This window comes from Anopheles funestus (genome assembly GCF_943734845.2).
Source record: "Anopheles funestus chromosome X unlocalized genomic scaffold, idAnoFuneDA-416_04 X_unloc_83, whole genome shotgun sequence".
Taxonomy (NCBI): Eukaryota; Metazoa; Arthropoda; class Insecta; order Diptera; family Culicidae; genus Anopheles; species Anopheles funestus.
In genome coordinates this window covers 22,501-42,500 of record NW_026045213.1, presented here as the reverse complement: position 1 = coordinate 42,500, position 20,000 = coordinate 22,501, and positions in this window count along the sequence as shown.

Here is a 20,000-nt window from a genome sequence, read left to right as displayed (position 1 = left end):
ATACTCGCTCATCCGTATCCTTTGCGTACCGCCCCATGGCCCCGTCCTTAGAGTTAATGACTAATAGGCTTAACTCTTTGTATGTCTGCACCACAGTTCCCGTTCGTTCCGTGCCGTGGCCGGATACGTATTGCACAACAGTAGATACCATCACCTGACGTATCTAACACACCACTATTGTAACTCGTCGTCGAAGGACCTTTCAAGTGCCTGATGGCCAGGGGAGCTCTTACACGGCACGGATACACAGTGATGCTCGCCCATCACAGTGTACAACGATCGAGTTTGCTTAAGTGTCTGGGTACCTACACACCAGACACAATGCAATGGCCACGGATCCACACAAGGCACATCACATGCAGAAAGCTTCACCAGATTATGACACATACCACACTCTTGTAACTCGTCGTCGAAGGGGCGTTCAAAGTGCCTTACGGCTAGGGGAGATCTAGCACGGCACGGAGACACAGTGATGGTTGCCCATCAAAGTGTACAACGATCGAGTTTGCTTTCCGCGCAAGCGTTCTAAGTGTCTGGGTACCTACACACCAGACACAATGCAATGGCCACGGATCCACACAAGGCACATCACATGCAGAAAGCTTCACCAGATTCTGACACATACCACACACATGCAACTCGTCGTCGAAGGGGCGTTCAAGTGCCTTACGGCTAGGGGAGATCTAGCTCGGCACGGAGACACAGTGATGGTCACCCATCAAAGTGTACAACGAACGAGTTGGCTTTCAACAAATTCTGACACATAGCAAGCGAGCGACCGAGCTACACCGAAGGCAGCCCATGGTTGGTCACTCGCGGACGATCATCAGTAATGATCCTTCCGCAGGTTCACCTACGGAAACCTTGTTACGACTTTTACTTCCTCTAAATCATCAAGTTCGGTCAACTTCAGCCATGCCAGCTGCAGCTCACGAAGGAACCGCGGAAGGTAAGCCTCCAGAAACCTCACTAAATAATCCATCGGTAGTAGCGACGGGCGGTGTGTACAAAGGGCAGGGACGTAATCAGCACTAGCTAATGACTAGTGCTTACTAGAAATTCCAGGTTCATGGGGACCGTTGCAGTCCCCAATCCCGACTAGATGGGCATTTTAGTGATTTCCCGTTCCTCTCGGAATGGGGGCGCCTATTGGCGAGAACACGCTGCGACCCACATTGTAGCACGCGTGCAGCCCAGAACATCTAAGGGCATCACGGACCTGTTATCGCTCATTCTCAGCTTGCTAAACACAAGTTGTCCCGCTAAGCAGGGCAAACGTAGCCGACGACCGCCCGTGAAGGCGCCGCCCGGCTGTAACGTCAGGTGCGCCCGGAGGCGCACTGCTGACAGCGTTCTAGTTAGCATGTTTGAGTCACGTTCGTTATCGGAATTAACCAGACAAATCATTCCACGAACTAAGAACGGCCATGCACCACTACCCTTAAATTTGAGAAAGAGCTATCAATCTGTCTTACCTCGATAAGTTTGGACCTGGTAAATTTTCCCGTGTTGAGTCAAATTAAGCCGCAAGCTCCACTTCTTGTGGTGCCCTTCCGTCAATTCCTTTAAGTTTCAACTTTGCAACCATACTTCCCCCGGAACCCGATTTTGGTTTCCCGGAAGCGACTGAGAGCACCGAATAGGGGTAGCGTCTCCCAATTGCTAATTGGCATCGTTTACGGTTAGAACTAGGGCGGTATCTAATCGCCTTCGATCCTCTAACTTTCGTTCTTGATTAAAGAAAGCATCCATGGCAAACGCTTTCGCTTCAGTTGGTCCTACGACGGTCTACGAATTTCACCTCTCGCGCCGTAATACCAATGCCCCCAACTACTTCTGTTAATCATTACCTCTAGGTTTCTGACAAACCAACGAAATCGTATAAACCGAGGTCATATTCCATTATTCCATGCAAGATTATTCTCGGCCAACGCCAACCCCACGGGGGGGCCGGACGCTTTGTCTTAGCCTGCTTTGAGCACTCTAATTTGTTCAAGGTAAATGTGAGTATCTTGAGCACCATGAGGAGCCCGTGCCGGAGTTAACCGGTAGCACGGTACTCGTTCACAGAGTAACGCCCAAGTACACCATTGTGAGTCGCAGCCGTGAGCGCGCGCACGAACGGCCCCGGCGTGTAACCGGGCGCCCGTGGCGGTCACGTGTCTGGACGGGCAATCAACTTCGAACGTTTTAACCGCAACAACTTTAATATACGCTAGTGGAGCTGGAATTACCGCGGCTGCTGGCACCAGACTTGCCCTCCACTTGATCCTTGTTGAAGGATTTATACTCAACTCATTCCAATTATGGACCATCGTTAGAGAGGTCCATATTGTTATTTCTCGTCACTACCTCCCCGTACTGGGATTGGGTAATTTACGCGCCTGCTGCCTTCCTTGGATGTGGTAGCCATTTCTCAGGCTCCCTCTCCGGAATCGAACCCTGATTCCCCGTTACCCGTCGCAACCATGGTAGTCCTCTACACTACCATCAATAGTTGATAGGGCAGACATTTGAAAGATCTGTCGTCAGTCGACAAGCGACCATACGATCTGCGTCCTTATCCAGACTTCAACTCAAGCCGCCCGGAGGCGATTGGTTTAACTAATAAGTGCACCAGTTCAGCTACCCGCGAGGGCAACAGTCCCGGCATGTTGCATGTATTAGCTCTGGATTTTCCACAGTTATCCAAGTAACTAGTGGTAGGATGATCTTGTGAATTATAGCTGTTATACTGAGCCTTATGCGGTTTCACATTCATTTATGTTTGTACTTAGACATGCATGGCTTAACCTTTGAGACAAGCGTATATTACTGGTAGGATCAACCAGAATTCGTTCCACTACAGACACACACTCGCTTAGTGGGAAATAAATTTCCACACAACTCTCTCTCTCTAGAACCATATGGAATGGCTCTTTGGTGTTGGGTAAGGCACCAATTTGTTGGGGTGTAACGGTCACCACCAACTTTAAGTTTGTTAGGGCACAACGGAAACCACTAACTAAACTTTAGGAAACTAAATTTCCTCACACATTATCTCTCACCATATTAGCACTAGGTGCTATCCACGATTGTACAACGTTTCAACTCTTGAATCGACCGTAGGGCCGCGGAATTGCTTCCGGGCCCCTATTCTCGCTATTAATTGTTCATCTCTTTCAATACATCGAGTTCGTTCCATTGGGTAGTTCGCATGGCGAACGTTTTGATGCAGCCCCCTGGGGGACCACGGCACTTTACACCGGGTATGGTGTATGCGCAACCTACAGATAACAATAAACCCCTTATGCGTGTGTAAACCGATGTTGGGCTGCTCAACATCTTTCATGGTTACATCACTTGCACCAGAACCCACGGTGCCGATTTGGTAATATGTTGTACATTTACTCTCAAGATGTACGCTTCGGCCCCTTATTCAGGGGCTCAAGCTATTACCAGCAAGAACAATCCTCATCCAGACTTGAACTCGAAACACCCGGAGGCGAACGGTTTAACTAATAAGTGCACCAGTCTTGAATCCATGCGTCGGTGGAAACAATGCCGGCGTGTTGCATGTATTAGCTCTGAACTTAGCGAGTGATTGCCTTGCAGCTGTCATACTGAGCGTAGAGCGTGATTATCGCTCACTTGAACCATGTTGAATGGCTCTTTGGTGTAGGGTAAGGCACCAATTTGTTGGGGCGTAACGGTCACCACCAACTTAAGACTTGCTTATAGGCATTTCAACGTTTTCAACTCTTAAATCGACCGTGTTTCATTATCATCTCTTCTTCTTATTAAATGCATCGAGTTCGTTCCATTGGGTAGTTCGCGTGGCGAACGGTTTGATGCAGCCCCCCGGGGGGGACCACGGCACTTTACACCGGGCATGGTGTATGCGCAACCTACAGATCACCAATATATTTGTGATCGATAATGCACACTTCTTACACGACTGACCAGTCGACAGCGCTGCCTTCCTATTATGCGTGTGTAAACCGATGTTGGGCTGCTCAACATCTTTCACGGTTACATCACTTGCACCCGAACCCATGGTGCCGATTTGGTAATATGTTGTACATGGTCTCAAGATGTACGCTTCGACCCCTTATTCAGGGGCTCAAGCTATTACCAGCAAGATCAATCCTCATCCAGACTTGAACTCGAAACACCCGGAGGCGAACGGTTTAACTAATAAGTGCACCAGTCTTGAATCCATGCGTCGGTGGAAACAATGCCGGCATGTTGCATGTATTAGCTCTGAACTTAGCGAGTGATTGCCTTGCAGCTGTCGAACTGAGCGTAGAGCGTGATTATCGCTCACTTGAAAGGGTCAAGCCCTTTCGAGTCGTCCGGTTTTTACGCCAGACGACTCGGTTCACCATCTTTCGGGATACAAGTTGACTAAGTGGTACCACTACACTTATCAACTTTCGATTTGGTAATCCTCATCCAGCTTCCTTTCTGGAGGTCCCGAGGATTACCAATTGGGCTGTCATACTGAGCTCATATATTGGAGATCGATAATGCACACTTCTTACACGACTGACCAGTCGACAGCGCTGCCTTCCTATTATGCGTGTGTAAACCGATGTTGGGCTGCTCAACATCTTTCACGGTTACATCACTTGCACCAGAACCCACGGTGCCGATTTGGTAATATGTTGTACATTTACTCAAGATGTACGCTTCGGCCCCTTATTCAGGGGCTCAAGCTATTACCAGCAAGAACAATCCTCATCCAGACTTGAACTCGAAACACCCGGAGGCGAACGGTTTAACTAATAAGTGCACCAGTCTTGAATCCATGCGTCGGTGGAAACAATGCCGGCGTGTTGCATGTATTAGCTCTGAACTTAGCGAGTGATTGCCTTGCAGCTGTCATACTGAGCGTAGAGCGTGATTATCGCTCACTTGAACCATGTTGAATGGCTCTTTGGTGTAGGGTAAGGCACCAATTTGTTGGGGCGTAACGGTCACCACCAACTTAAGACTTGCTTATAGGTATTTCAACGTTTTCAACTCTTAAATCGACCGTGTTTCATTATCATCTCTTCTTCTTATTAAATGCATAGAGTTCGTTCCATTGGGTAGTTCGCGTGGCGAACGGTTTGATGCAGCCCCCCGGGGGGGACCACGGCACTTTACACCGGGCATGGTGTATGCGCAACCTACAGATCACCAATATATTTGTGATCGATAATGCACACTTCTTACACGACTGACCAGTCGACAGCGCTGCCTTCCTATTATGCGTGTGTAAACCGATGTTGGGCTGCTCAACATCTTTCACGGTTACATCACTTGCACCCGAACCCATGGTGCCGATTTGGTAATATGTTGTACATGGTCTCAAGATGTACGCTTCGACCCCTTATTCAGGGGCTCAAGCTATTACCAGCAAGATCAATCCTCATCCAGACTTGAACTCGAAACACCCGGAGGCGAACGGTTTAACTAATAAGTGCACCAGTCTTGAATCCATGCGTCGGTGGAAACAATGCCGGCATGTTGCATGTATTAGCTCTGAACATAGCGAGTGATTGCCTTGTAGCTGTCGAACTGAGCGTAGAATGTGATTATCGCTCACTTGAAAGGGTCAAGCCCTTTCGAGTCGTCCGGTTTTTACGCCAGACGACTCGGTTCACCATCTTTCGGGAAGGGACCGTCTCGGTCGCAAGCTGCTCCGGTCCCTAAACAACCTGCGACAAATGATAGGAAATGCCGACATCAATACGTGTTCAGTTTGGTTTATCGCTCATAGGTCCTTTTGACCATCGATCCCTGATTATAACTCTCAATTAAACAGTCAGGAGAGTAAGGCATGCCCATCGATATCTCATCGACAGGCGATACCGCAAGAACGGCCAACGACACATCAGGTGATCGATTATTGCTACGACTTTTGCTTAATCGTTTCCACTCCTTAGAGAAAGAAACCCCCGGGGACCGTCTCGGTCGCAAGCTGCTCCGGTCCCTAAACAACCTGCGACAAATGATAGGAAATGCCGACATCAATACGTGTTCAGTTTGGTTTATCGCTCATTGGTCTGTTTGACCATCGATCCCTGATTAAACTCTCAGTAATCCAGTCGGGAGAGTAAGGCATGCCCATCGATATCTCATCGACAGGCGATACCGCTTGAACGGCCAACGACACATCAGAGGATCGTATCTTGCTACAACTTTTGCTTAATCGTTTCTTCTCCTTGGAGAAAGAAACCCCTGGGGACCGTCTCGGCCGCAAGCTGCTCCGGTCCCTAAACAACCTGCGGCATCAAATGATAGGAAAAGCCGACATCAATACGTGTTCAGTTTGGTTTATCGCTCATAGGTCTGTTTGACCATCGATCCCTGATTAATACTCTCAATTAGAAGGTCGGTAGAGTAAGGCATGCCCATCGATATATCATCGACAGGCGATACCGCATGAACGGCCAACGACACATCAGAGGATCGTATCTTGCTACAACTCTTGCTTAATAGTTTCCACTCCTTGGAGAAAGAAACCCCCGGGGACCGTCTCGGCCGCAAGCTGCTCCGGTCCCTAAACAACCTGCGGCATCAAATGATAGGAAAAGCCGACATCAATACGTGTTCAGTTTGGTTTATCGCTCATAGGTCTGTTTGACCATCGATCCTAGAATTCAACTTTCGAGTAAGGCATGCCCGTCGATATCTCATCGATAGGCGATGCCGGTAGAACGGCCAACGACACACATCTAGGATCGCATTTACTCTTCCTTGGATGGATAACCAATACCCTAGGACCGTTTCATCGCGAGCTGCTCCGGTCCTCAAACAACTCGCGAACCACCGATAGGATGATATTAGGAATGGCCGACTTTCATCCTTTAACTCTCAGTTCTGCTTACCAAAACATAGGTACTTGGACCTTAAAGACCACTATATGTTCCCCGATCGGGGGCAATCGGAACGTCTATCCATCATCAACATCGTTTCACTCATTCCGAACCACCAAATTGGACAGACAGTACCATATTCACCAACCGATTGCTTCAACTTCGCAAACTGTATGGTAAGTTCTACTAATTTCACATCTTACCATCGACTAATAGTGCATAAATCCACTTGGAAATCACTTTTCCTTGGTCCTCGGACCTTCTACGACAACGTCCAACAAATATCCGAAGTCGTTTCCCAACTTAGACCAAGCATTTCGTATCTTTACTTCTAATCGATTTTTTCTCTCATAATTGACGATCAAAATCTAAAAACCACATTTTGAGCCAGAAGCAGTCGTCCGATCGTCCTGGGGGTAGTCTCAATCGATTTAGAAGGGCCCAATTCATAAAGATACGTACTCAGTCAAATTCATGCTTCTGGCTCACCTACCCCCTATATAGAAAACGAAAGCGTACAGGCGTGGAAAACGTGCCATTTTTCTCCATCACGGACTTTTTTTTTCTCGTTGCACCGACTCTAGTAAAAAAGTGAAATTTTTTACTAGTTACCAACTTTTGCAAATTATCATCGGATATCACTTTTCATGGTCTATAGTAAGTTCTTATCACGTTTTAGTAGTTTTTGAAAAAAAAATTTTTTTGAACTTTTCAAAATTTTTCAAAACAAAGTTTTTGTAGGCGGTTTTGTGTATGGAGGGTTACTAGTCTCGGGGTCACTGTTTGACCAAAAAACCACTATATATCATTCGAAAGGTAATTTCAAGGGCTACAAAAAATTGTTCTACGGCACCCCCCTCCGACGTCTAGTATTCGAGTTATTGGCCAAAAACCATCACTTGAGCGATTTTTCGTTCAGGGTACCCGACTCTAGTAAAAAAGTGAAATTTTTCTCGATTGACCAAGTGTTGCAAATGACCATCGGATTTCACTTTTTATGGTCTATAGTGAGTTCTGATCACGATTTGGTACTTTTTGAAAAAATTTTTTTGACGCACTTTTCAAAATTTTGCAAAACCAAAACTTTTTAGGCGGTTTTGTGTATGGAGGGTTACTAGTCTCGGGGTCACTGTTTGACCAAAAAACCACTATATATCATTCGAAAGGTAATTTCAAGGGCTACAAAAAATTGTTCTACGGCACCCCCCTCCGACGTCTAGTATTCGAGTTATTGGCCAAAAACCGCAACTATAGCGGTTTTTCGTACAGGGTACCCGACTCTAGTAAAATGATGCGATTTTTACTAGTCTAGGAACTTTTTGGTCAAAAAATCAAGTATATGTCATTCGATAGATAATTTCAAGGGCTACCAAAAATTGTTCCACGACACCCCCCTGCGACGTCTAGTATTCGAGTTATTAGCCAAAAACCGCAACTTAAGCGGTTTTTCGTCCAGGGTACCCGACTCTAGTAAAATGATGCGATTTTTACTAGTCTAGGGAACTTTTTGGCCAAAAATCAAGTATATGTCATTCGATAGATAATTTCAAGGGCTACCAAAAATTGTTCCACGACACCCCCCTCCGACGTCTAGTATTAGAGTTATTAGCCAAAAACCGCAACTATAGCGGTTTTTCGTCCAGGGTACCCGACTCTAGTAAAATGATGCGATTTTTACTAGTCTAGGGAACTTTTTGGCCAAAAATCAAGTATATGTCATTCGATAGATAATTTCAAGGGCTACCAAAAATTGTTCCACGACACCCCCCTCCGACGTCTAGTATTCGAGTTATGGGCCAAAAACCATTCATACTTGAGCATTTTGCTCATTTTGCCTGTACGGGTACCGGGGACTAGTAAAATCAGGCCAATTTTACTAGAGTAGGGGTCCTTTTTGGTCAAAAAAACAACTTTTGCTCGTTCGATAGGGAATCGATAGGGCAACAAAAAATCGTTCTACGACCCCCCCTTCCGATGTCTAGTATTCGAGTTATGGGCCAAAAACAGTTTATAGCTAATTTTTCACTCGATTTTTCACCAAGTATCGCACATTACTCCGGTTCTATACATTGGATCGTCAATCTTTAAGATTTTATGGGTAGTTCCAACTGTTTGCTACATTTCATCCATACATCACCAACCGATTCAATGTCTGTGCTAGAAGTTATTAGAGGAATAAAAAAATTTACCCTTGGCTTTGGACCGTCAAATTTTACCCATTTTTGGCCCGTATTTGCCCCATAGCTCCGCCGGTATCCAAGATAGCGCCACACTTTCTTCTGGCCATGGGTAGATGGCACTTGTGGCTAGATTTCTTCCATGCACCACTAATCGCTACCATGTCTGTGGCCGGAGCTATTCGACGAACAACCTTTGCATTCACCTTGCGCACTTAGGGTTTTTGGTCTAACTTGCACCATTTTTGGCCCGTATTTGCCCCATAGCTCCGCCGGTATCCAAGATATGGCCACACTTTCTTCTGGCCATGGGTAGATGGCACTTGTGGCTAGATTTCTTCCATGCACCACTAATCGCTACCATGTCTGTGGCCGGAGCTATTCACGAAAGCGCCTCGCGCACTTGGTCGGATTTTTGGTCCACCTGGCACCATTTTTGGCCCATATTTGCCCCATAGCTCCGCCGGTATCCAAGATATGGCCACACTTTCTTCTGGCCATGGGTAGATGGCACTTGTGGCTAGATTTCTTCCATGCACCACTAATCGCTACCATGTCTGTGGCCGGAGCTATTCGACGAACAACCATCGCATTTACCTAGGTACTTTTTCGGATTTTTGGTCCAACTTGCACCATTTTTGGCCCATATTTGCCCCATAGCTCCGCCGGTATCCAAGATATGGCCACACTTTCTTCTGGCCATGGGTAGATGGCACTTGTGGCTAGATTTCTTCCATGCACCACTAATCGCTACCATGTCTGTGGCCGGAGCTATTCACGAAAGCGCCTCGCGCACTTGGTCGGATTTTTGGTCCACCTTGCACCATTTTTGGCCCATATTTGCCCCATAGCTCCGCCGGTATCCAAGATATGGCCACACTTTCTTCTGGCCATGGGTAGATGGCACTTGTGGCTAGATTTCTTCCATGCACCACTAATCGCTACCATGTCTGTGGCCGGAGCTATTCACGAAAGCGCCTCGCGCACTTGGTCGGATTTTTGGTCCAACTTGCACCATTTTTGGCCCATATTTGCCCCATAGCTCCGCCGGTATCCAAGATATGGCCACACTTTCTTCTGGCCATGGGTAGATGGCACTTGTGGCTAGATTTCTTCCATGCACCACTAATCGCTACCATGTCTGTGGCCGGAGCTATTCGACGAACAACCATCGCATTTACCTAGGTACTTTTTCGGATTTTTGGTCCAACTTGCACCATTTTTGGCCCATATTTGCCCCATAGCTCCGCCGGTATCCAAGATATGGCCACACTTTCTTCTGGCCATGGGTAGATGGCACTTGTGGCTAGATTTCTTCCATGCACCACTAATCGCTACCATGTCTGTGGCCGGAGCTATTCACGAAAGCGCCTCGCGCACTTGGTCGGATTTTTGGTCCAACTTCACCATTTTTGGCCCATATTTGCCCCATAGCTCCGCCGGTATCCAAGATATGGCCACACTTTCTTCTGGCCATGGGTAGATGGCACTTGTGGCTAGATTTCTTCCATGCACCACTAATCGCTACCATGTCTGTGGCCGGAGCTATTCGACGAACAACCATCGCATTTACCTAGGTACTTTTTCGGATTTTTGGTCCAACTTGCACCATTTTTGGCCCATATTTGCCCCATAGCTCCGCCGGTATCCAAGATATGGCCACACTTTCTTCTGGCCATGGGTAGATGGCACTTGTGGCTAGATTTCTTCCATGCACCACTAATCGCTACCATGTCTGTGGCCGGAGCTATTCACGAAAGCGCCTCGCGCACTTGGTCGGATTTTTGGTCCAACTTGCACCATTTTTGGCCCATATTTGCCCCATAGCTCCGCCGGTATCCAAGATATGGCCACACTTTCTTCTGGCCATGGGTAGATGGCACTTGTGGCTAGATTTCTTCCATGCACCACTAATCGCTACCATGTCTGTGGCCGGAGCTATTCGACGAACAACCATCGCATTTACCTAGGTACTTTTTCGGATTTTTGGTCCAACTTGCACCATTTTTGGCCCATATTTGCCCCATAGCTCCGCCGGTATCCAAGATATGGCCACACTTTCTTCTGGCCATGGCTAGATGGCACTTGTGGCTAGATTTCTTCCATGCACCACTAATCGCTACCATGTCTGTGGCCGGAGCTATTCACGAAAGCGCCTCGCGCACTTGGTCGGATTTTTGGTCCAACTTGCACCATTTTTGGCCCATATTTGCCCCATAGCTCCGCCGGTATCCAAGATATGGCCACACTTTCTTCTGGCCATGGGTAGATGGCACTTGTGGCTAGATTTCTTCCATGCACCACTAATCGCTACCATGTCTCTGGCCGGAGCTATTCGACGAACAACCATCGCATTCACCTTCTCGTTGCACTTCTTCGGGAATTTGGTGCAACCAAGTTTTCACTATAACTTGGTCATTTTCCGTCCATCGGACATGCGGTTTTGGGTGTCGATACTTGACACCGCACGCTACAATATGTTCCTCCACGACCATGTGGTCCGATGCTTCCAACAGGAGCTATTCGAGGATTACCGATTTTTCACCATTAAAAATGCTCAATTTTGCACCAACTTTTGCCTATAACTCAGGCTGTATCGATCGGATCTTCAATCTTGAAAAAGTTTTGGATAGGTGGCATCAAATGCTACATTTCGTTCTTCCACGTCAACTTTGTCCGATGTCTAGCAAAAAAGTTATTCGCGAACCAAGTCCAGAACCCATGCAATGGCTGCCCACATTGCATACATCACGGCGGTTAACTCTCGTTACTCTATACCGTGGACTTGGTACTTTTTCAGGCATTCGTTGCTACTTCTTGGTTCATGATATTCGTTTACGGTCTTCACTAGGGCATTTGGTGCTCCTTATCGGTTCATGATATTCGTTTACGGTCTTCACTAGGGCATTTGGTGCTCCTTCTCGGTTCATGATATTCGTTTACGGTCTTCACTAGGGCATTTGGTGCTACTTCTCGGTTCATGATATTCGTTTACGGTCTTCACTAGGGCATTTGGTGCTCCTTCTCGGTTCATGATATTCGTTTACGGTCTTCACTAGGGCATTTGGTACTGGGCTTCCCACTTTCTACTGATCGATCCATACTCACTTGGGTGCACCTAGCCTAGGAAGGTTTCCTATGGCTTCCCATCTTTCTACTGATCGATCCATACTCACTTGCGTGCACCTAGCCTAGGAAGGTTTCCTATGGCTTCCCATCTTTCTACTGATCGATCCATACTCACTTGCGTGCACCTAGCCTAGGAAGGTTTCCTTGGGCTTCCCATCTTTCTACTGATCGATCCATACTCACTTGCGTGCACCTAGCCTAGGAAGGTTTCCTATGGCTTCCCATCTTTCTACTGATCGATCCATACTCACTTGCGTGCACCTAGCCTAGGAAGGTTTCCCTTTGGTACCGACTTCCATCTACGCACTCGATATAACCTAGGTACTTGGTACCGATGATGGTTAACACTCAAGCATTTCTTGCATCCTGCGTGCAAGGTACCAATTTTCACTTCTTAGGTACGTTTATGGGCCCGCATTTATCCAATATCGCTCCGATGGCCTTTCGCATTATTTCATCCGATAGCCCTTGCCAAAAGCTACCAAAAGTTCCTCCACGGCCATGTGTTCCGACGCTTAGTTTAGGAAATATTCGAAAAAATTCATCTTAGGAAAAATTTTCTTATTGGAAAATCACCTTAAATCGATGGCCATTTTTTGGGCAAAAACTTTAACGTCTTCCCGACTTTGCGGGAATTGCGAATTTTAGGCACCCAGAGAAAATCTTTTACTTTAAGGGGGCGGCCGCGAAGTTGCCCAAAGTCTCGGACACAAAAATTCTCAAGTTCCCCACTCTAGTAAATCGCCCTATGAGTATCTCCTGGCCCGCGAGCTCTGCGAGCGGGCCAGCTTCGGCGATTTTTGCCTTTTCGCCTAGGCGGTTCTTCTACGAAATTGGTCCACAGCTTTTGCTCAGAAAGCTAGCATTTGTTGCAACAGTTAGGTACTTGGTACCACATTTTGGTATCCATTTGGGTATTTGTGGCAACTACTCGGTACTTTGGCCCACATTTCGCTCTACTCGGGCTTCTATGGTGGTACTTGTCGGTACTTCTGGCCAACTTAGGCCAATTGGGTGCAACTTGTGGGTACTCTGTGGGTACTTTAGGGCGTATTGTGTCTTTCGGGTGAACCTTCGCTATACTTCATGGGTACTGATGGCCAACTTAGGAACATTCAGTGCAACCTTTGGGCCTAAGGAAATTTGTCCAACTCTTTGGACTTAGAAAATTTTCTGGACTTAGAAAATTTTCTGGACTTGTAAAAATTTTCAAATGTTCAATTTGGCCCACATTTCGCTCTACTCGGGCCTCTATGGTGCTACTTGGCGGTACTTTTGGCCAACTTAGGCCAACTGGGTGCTATTTGTGGGTACTCTATCGGTACTTTTGGCCAACATAGGCCAATTGGGTGCTACTTTTGGGTGCTCTATCGGTACTTTTGGCCATGTTAGGCCCATTCGGTGCTATATGTGGGTGCTCTATCGGTACTTTTGGCCATGTTAGGCCCACTCGGTGCTATTTGTGGGTACTCTATCGGTACTTTTGGCCAACTTAGGCCAACTCAGTGCTTCTTGTGGGTACTCTATCGGTACTTTTGACCATCTTAGGCCAATTGGGTGCTATTTGTGGGTACTCTATCGGTACTTTTGGCCAACTTAGGCCAACTCAGTGCTACTTGTGGGTGCTCTATCGGTACTTTTGGCCAACTTAGGCCAACTGGGTGCTATTTGTGGGTACTCTATCGGTACTTTTGGCCAACTTAGGCCAACTCAGTGCTTCTTGTGGGTACTCTATCGGTACTTTTGGCCAACTTAGGCCAACTCAGTGCTACTTGTGGGTACTCTATCGGTACTTTTGGCCAACTAAGGCCAACGCGGTGCTATTTGTGGGTACTCTATCGGTACTTTGGGACATATTATGTCCTTCGGGTGAACCTTCTCGATACCTCATGGGTACTTGTGGCCAACTTAGGAAAATTCAGTGCAACCTATGGGCCTTTGGAAATTGTTCCAACACTTTGGACTAAGAAAATTTTCTGGACTTAGAAAATTTTTTGGACTTAGAAAAATTTTCAACTTCTGTATCTTCTTCATCATGTTCCATTTTGTGGGACTTAGAAAATTTTCTGGACTTAGAAAATTTTTTGGACTTAGGAAATTTTACAACACTTGTAAAATTTTTGTTCCTTCTTTGAAGAAGAATACTTTCCACTATTAGCTTCTTTCTCTTTTTCTTCTTAGTTGTCTTCTTATTTTCGGTCCGAGAGCGCCGACACTTGTAAAATTATCTAAGTCCGAAGACTTTTGGAATGAACCAAAAGTCAACGAACACAATACATCAACCCTATCAACATCAAGTGGCAACCCGAAGGAAGCGCAGCGGCCAGCCCATGTACAACGCGAAGTTGTAGCATGCAACCAACCAACCGCTAACCTCCAACGGCACTCAATGTATTCGTTACACATGGGCGCACCTGCACCACACTGTCGTGACCATCCAACGAGCCGTCGGTTCGGTCGTGTGTTACAAGCACCCCATCACATAGGCATAGAGTCACCACACAGTGTTCTTCAACACTCTCGTCACATGGTGCAAGTCACGGTACGCACCACCAATGTGCACTGGTTGGCCAATTCCAGCACACACGGGGCGCGCACGCGCAAGCACTAACCACCAAGCATGGGTCGCCTGAGAGGATCGATGCGAACGCATCTCTACAACTTGAAGCTCCCAGCCTGTAGTCCCGTCGTTTGCGGGCGGTCGTAGGTGTCGAAACTAGTGATATCCACAGTCGGCAAGCTCGTCCACCGGTGTTCCCAACATGTATGGTACTAACACGTGCAGCGCGAACCCGCCCTTTGCGGCCTAGTAGTAAGCGGGGATGAGACGCCAGTGTGCCAATGGACAGCACGGACGGTTCTCGGAGGGTTGTTAGGCCCGCTAGCTTACGACCACCTAATGGGTATAAGAAGCGCTATCAGCTCGGATTGGATACGACCTTAGAGGCGTTCAGGCATAATCCAGCGGACGTAGCGTCATACCATAGTCCGTTCGAACTAGTATTGAGCCAGTGGTCCGTACCTGTGGTTCCTCTCGTACTGCACAGGAATTCCGTTAAGATAGCGACAAACAATGCACACCAGTAGGGTAAAACTAACCTGTCTCACGACGGTCTAAACCCAGCTCACGTTCCCTTGAAAGGGTGAACAATCCTACGCTTGGTAAATTTTGCTTTACAATGATAGGAAGAGCCGACATCGAAGGATCAAAAAGCCACGTCGCTATGAACGCTTGGCGGCCACAAGCCAGTTATCCCTGTGTGATTGTCACCTGGGTGCTGACAAGTGAAGATGTGGTAAACAAACGCTCCGTCAAGAAGTGGTGAAAATTTGGTGAAAATCGTAATAAAATCGTTTTAAAAGTGTCAAAATCGTGCTTAGAGCACCCGATTTACCCAAAAATAGTGAAGTTCGGCCAAAAAACGACAATTTTTGTGCAAATACAGTTTTGTTGTGTTTTTGCCCCCTCCGGGAGCACCAAAGTGAACCGGTGTTCAGGTGTGCAAAAAATCACCTCTTTTCCTGCCGGAAGAGGTTGATTTAAGGTAAATCGTGGCCGCTGAAGCCGATAAAACGGTTTCCGAGTCGATCGGAGCAGTGGAAGTGCGACAAAAAACGATATTTTGGTGCCCATACATTTTGTATGGGGAACTTTGGACACTCACAGCTCAGTGAATTTTGAACGGATTTGGACCGGATATGTTTTAAATCGTGTGCGGAGTGCCAAAGAAGTGATTTTGTGAAAAAACCGCATCAAAATCGGTGATTTTAGTGCTGAAAAAAGTGGAAAACACTTTTGCAACACGTGGTGACAGAACTGCCCAGGCGGCATTTTCCCATGGTACAAAATATTGAGTGTGTTATAAAGTGGAAAATTTTTATCGCCTGATCGGTTTCGTGAGTGTTGGAGGTGGTTGAGCACGGAGAGACGATTCGGGGAAAATTTTTCCCCCCGCTCCCACCTCACCCCATCGCCCTCAGTGACCCCCGGCCTTATTAAGGCCTTATCAAGGTGCATTAAATTTTGGACTTCGCCGGAAAATTACACAAGTGCAGTGGAAAATTCCGGTTTTGTGCTGGAAAATTCGGGGACCTCCAGACGCACCCCCTGGATTTTTTCCGGACCTCCAGCACCCCCCCCGCATTTTCCGGATTTCCTTATTAAGGCGTTAAAAAGGTGAAAAACATAAAAACGCTGCGGAAAATTATTTGCGGGCTGCAAAAAATTCCGGTTTTGGGCTCTAAAATTCGGGGACCACTTGCCACACCCCCTGAAATTTTTTCCGCGCCCCCACCACCCACCCACCGCCCCCCCCGGATCAGGAATCGCGGATTTTTGGTGGATTTTCGGGTTTTTCGCCATTTTCGGGTGAAAGGAGAGGAGATAGGAGCTTGGTGTGTTCGGGAGTTTTGCTCAGGAGGGGCAATTACATCTAGCCCCCCACCCCCCTGGGTCATTTTCCACCCCCCCTGGCCAATTCGGCATTTTTGGGGGTCTAGCTCGGTCTTGATAAATCGTGGAACGACCTAACGTGACGAAACACCACCTCCCTGAACGATTTTACTGCTCGAATACCATTTCTGCTGTGGTGGTTCTCACGGGGCAGTCCGCTGCTGGCGTCCTCCCGTGAGGGGGAGTAAATCCAGCATAAAGTGCGGAAAATGTCAGTATCTGGGCGATCCCTTCGTCCCAGGGCTGACTCATCCGACGTGAGACCGGCCAAGCTTCCGCAGATTATGGAGGCGAAAGTGGCCGTGACTAGAGTGTCCCTACCGACAATGAAGCCAGCTAGCTCGGAGATGGTCGAGCTGAGGAAGCTCATGAGTGAGACTTCCCTCACTAATGAGCAGCTACTGTCGACAATTCAGGACCTGCAGCAGGAGCTCTCGGCTCTCCGTCAGCGTATGGACGCCAACGCCGAGCAGGCTCGGATTGATATGCAGCAGGTTCAGGAGCGTGCTCGTCAGGAGCTACAGGCGGTCCAGGAGCAGGCTCGCCAGCGTGAAGAGCGGCTTCGGGAAGAACACATGAAGGACCGGCAGGCGCTGAACGAGCTTATCCTGCAGTCGATTGGCGCCAAGAATGTGACTGCTCAGGGTTACTACGCCAGCATCGCCGAGGAGCAGCGCACGTGGGCAGAGGTGGCCAGTAGTGAGCCGGTTAAGCGCGTGCAGCGCAAGCGTGGCAATCGCCGTGGTAAGGCGCAGCCATCACAACAGCAGCAGCAGCAGCAACAAATCCGGCAGCAACAGCCATCCCAGCAGCGTCAGCAGCAGCAGACACGCCAGCAGTGGCCGGCGTTGCAGAAGCGGCAGCAGACGCAACAGCAGGGGCCAACGTTACAACAGCAGCAGCAGACGCGACAGCAGCGGCCAACGGTGCAGCAGCAGAGCCAGCCGCGACAACAGCAACAGCAGAGTCAACAAAAGCCGACTCGCCGTAACGTGCGTCCAGACACCATCGAAGTGGCGCCGGCAGTAGGTACAACCTGGACGCAGGTGTATCTGAAGCTACGTACGGCCCCAGAACTGGAAGAGGTCCGCACGGCTATCGGGATGGGCCGGCGAACGGCACAGGATCATCTCCGTGTCCCCATTAGTCGAAGCGCGGACAGTGAGGCACTCGCGGATAAGATCCAGAGTGTCATTGGCGAAATGGGTGCAGTGCGAGTGCTGACTGAGATGGGTGAGCTGCTGATCACCCATGTCGACTCGCTGGCCACCGTTGATGAGGTGAAGGAGGCGATTCGGGCTAAGCTTGGAGTAGCCCCGGGCATCACCTTCTGTGAAGTTTGGGAGCTGAGCGATGGCACGAAGCGCGCACGTGTTCGTCTTCCGCTGGTAAAGGCGCAGCAGCTGTACGAGGCAAAACTGTCTCTTTGCCAGTGCATCAGCGTGGCTCATGAGGTCCCTCGTCGTCCGATCTCCCAGCGTCGCTGTCTGCGGTGCCTGGAAACGGGGCACATCGTGCGGGACTGTCGGAATGAAGCGGACTACCGAGGCAAATGCTTCCGCTGTGGCAGCACCGGTCATCTGGCGAAAGCCTGCGCTGTGGAGCCCAAATGCCTTAAGTGTGGTGGCCCGCACAACATCGGTCACCAGAGCTGTGGACAACTGCCGGCACCGTGCCAGGTGTGAGGCAACAACTGCGAGTGTTGCAGGCGAACCTGGGTGGTGGACGCACCGCACAGGATTTCGTTCTGCAATCCGCTCGGACTGAGCGGATCGACGTGCTGCTGCTTTCGGAGGTGTACCGGCCTCCGGAGAACAACGGAACGTGGTCAGTGGACTCATCGGGGGCAGTGGCCGTGGTGGCCACCGGAGCATATCCCATCCAGCGTGTGTGGCGCAGCCCAACGCCCGGATTGGTGGCCGCCCAGATTGGAGGAGTTGTTTTCGTCAGCTGCTATGCTCCTCCACGACTGACTCTCGGTGAGTTCGAGCATTTTCTTGAGGCGCTCGAACTGGAGGCACTTTCCCATCATCACGTCGTAGTGGCAGGCGACTTCAACGCCTGGCATGAGGAGTGGGGAAGCGAGCGGAACACCGTGCGAGGTGAGGCGCTGCTCAACACCATCGAGCAGCTTGGGCTGAGGATCCTCAACCAGGGAACAACCCCAACGTTCGTCGGGAACGGTGTTGCCACACCCAGCGTCGTGGATGTGTCGTTCGCGAGCGAGACTATCGCACGCCCCGACACATGGGCAGTGGCTCCTGACTCGTTGGCGCGGTTTTATACGGCTTCCGACCACCGGTACATCCTTTACACCGTCGGGCCGTCCTCCTCACCTCAGCTCCAACGTCAGCAGCAGCACCAAAGCCAGAACCAGCGACCGCAGCAGCAGCGGCATCATCGGCGGCAACAACAACAGCAAAATCGCCGGCGACAGCAGCAGCACGACCAGCAGCGGGTACGAGGCCACCAGTCAAGCAGGAGATGGAAGGCTTCGCAGTTTTCAGCCGAGGCGTTCCGAGCAGCACTTAGCGCAGCGAACTTCGTGGAGCGAGCAGTAAACCAGGAGGGGATGGTCGATGCCATGTTGCGGGCATGCGACCAAACGATGGCGCGGATCACCTCGTCGCACCGTGATCCCCATCGAGCCCTCTTCTGGTGGACACCGGAGCTCACACGCCTTCGTGAGGAATGTGCAGCAGCTCGCGACCGTATGGTTGCCACGGTCGATTTGCAGGAGCGCAGCATCGCAGCAGCGCACTACCGGACTGCGAGGCGGGCCATGGAGAAGGCGATTCGGGCCAGCAAGCGCACTGAGTTTGATGAGCTCATCCGACTGGCGGAGGAGAACGAGTTCGGAGCAGGGTACCGGACTGTCATGTCTCGGATTCGTGGCAGTTACGTGCCTCCCGAGACTGACAAGGAGGAGCTGCTACGCATCTCTGGGGACCTGTTTCCGACTCACCCGGCTGTCGAGTGGCCGGCAGAGGAGGACGTCGAGGATGGGCAGTCGCTGATGCCTGTCACCACGCGAGAGCTGCTGGACATCGTGGCGTGCATGGCCAACCGGAAGGCGCCGGGATTGGACGGGATCCCCAATGCAGCCGTGAAGACAGCGATCAGGGAGTACCCGGAGGTCTTCTGCCGTCTGTACCAGGACTGTCTCGACCGTGGCGAGTTTCCTTCGTCATGGAAGAGGCAGCGCTTGGTGCTGCTGCCAAAGCCTGGCAAACCTCCCGGGGAAAGCTCCTCGTACCGGCCGTTGTGCATGCTAGACGCACTCGGCAAGGTGTTGGAGCGCCTGATCCTGTCCCGGTTGAATCTTCACCTTGAGGACCCTGAAGCCCCACGACTGTCGGATCACCAGTACGGCTTCCGGAAGGGGCGATCCACCAT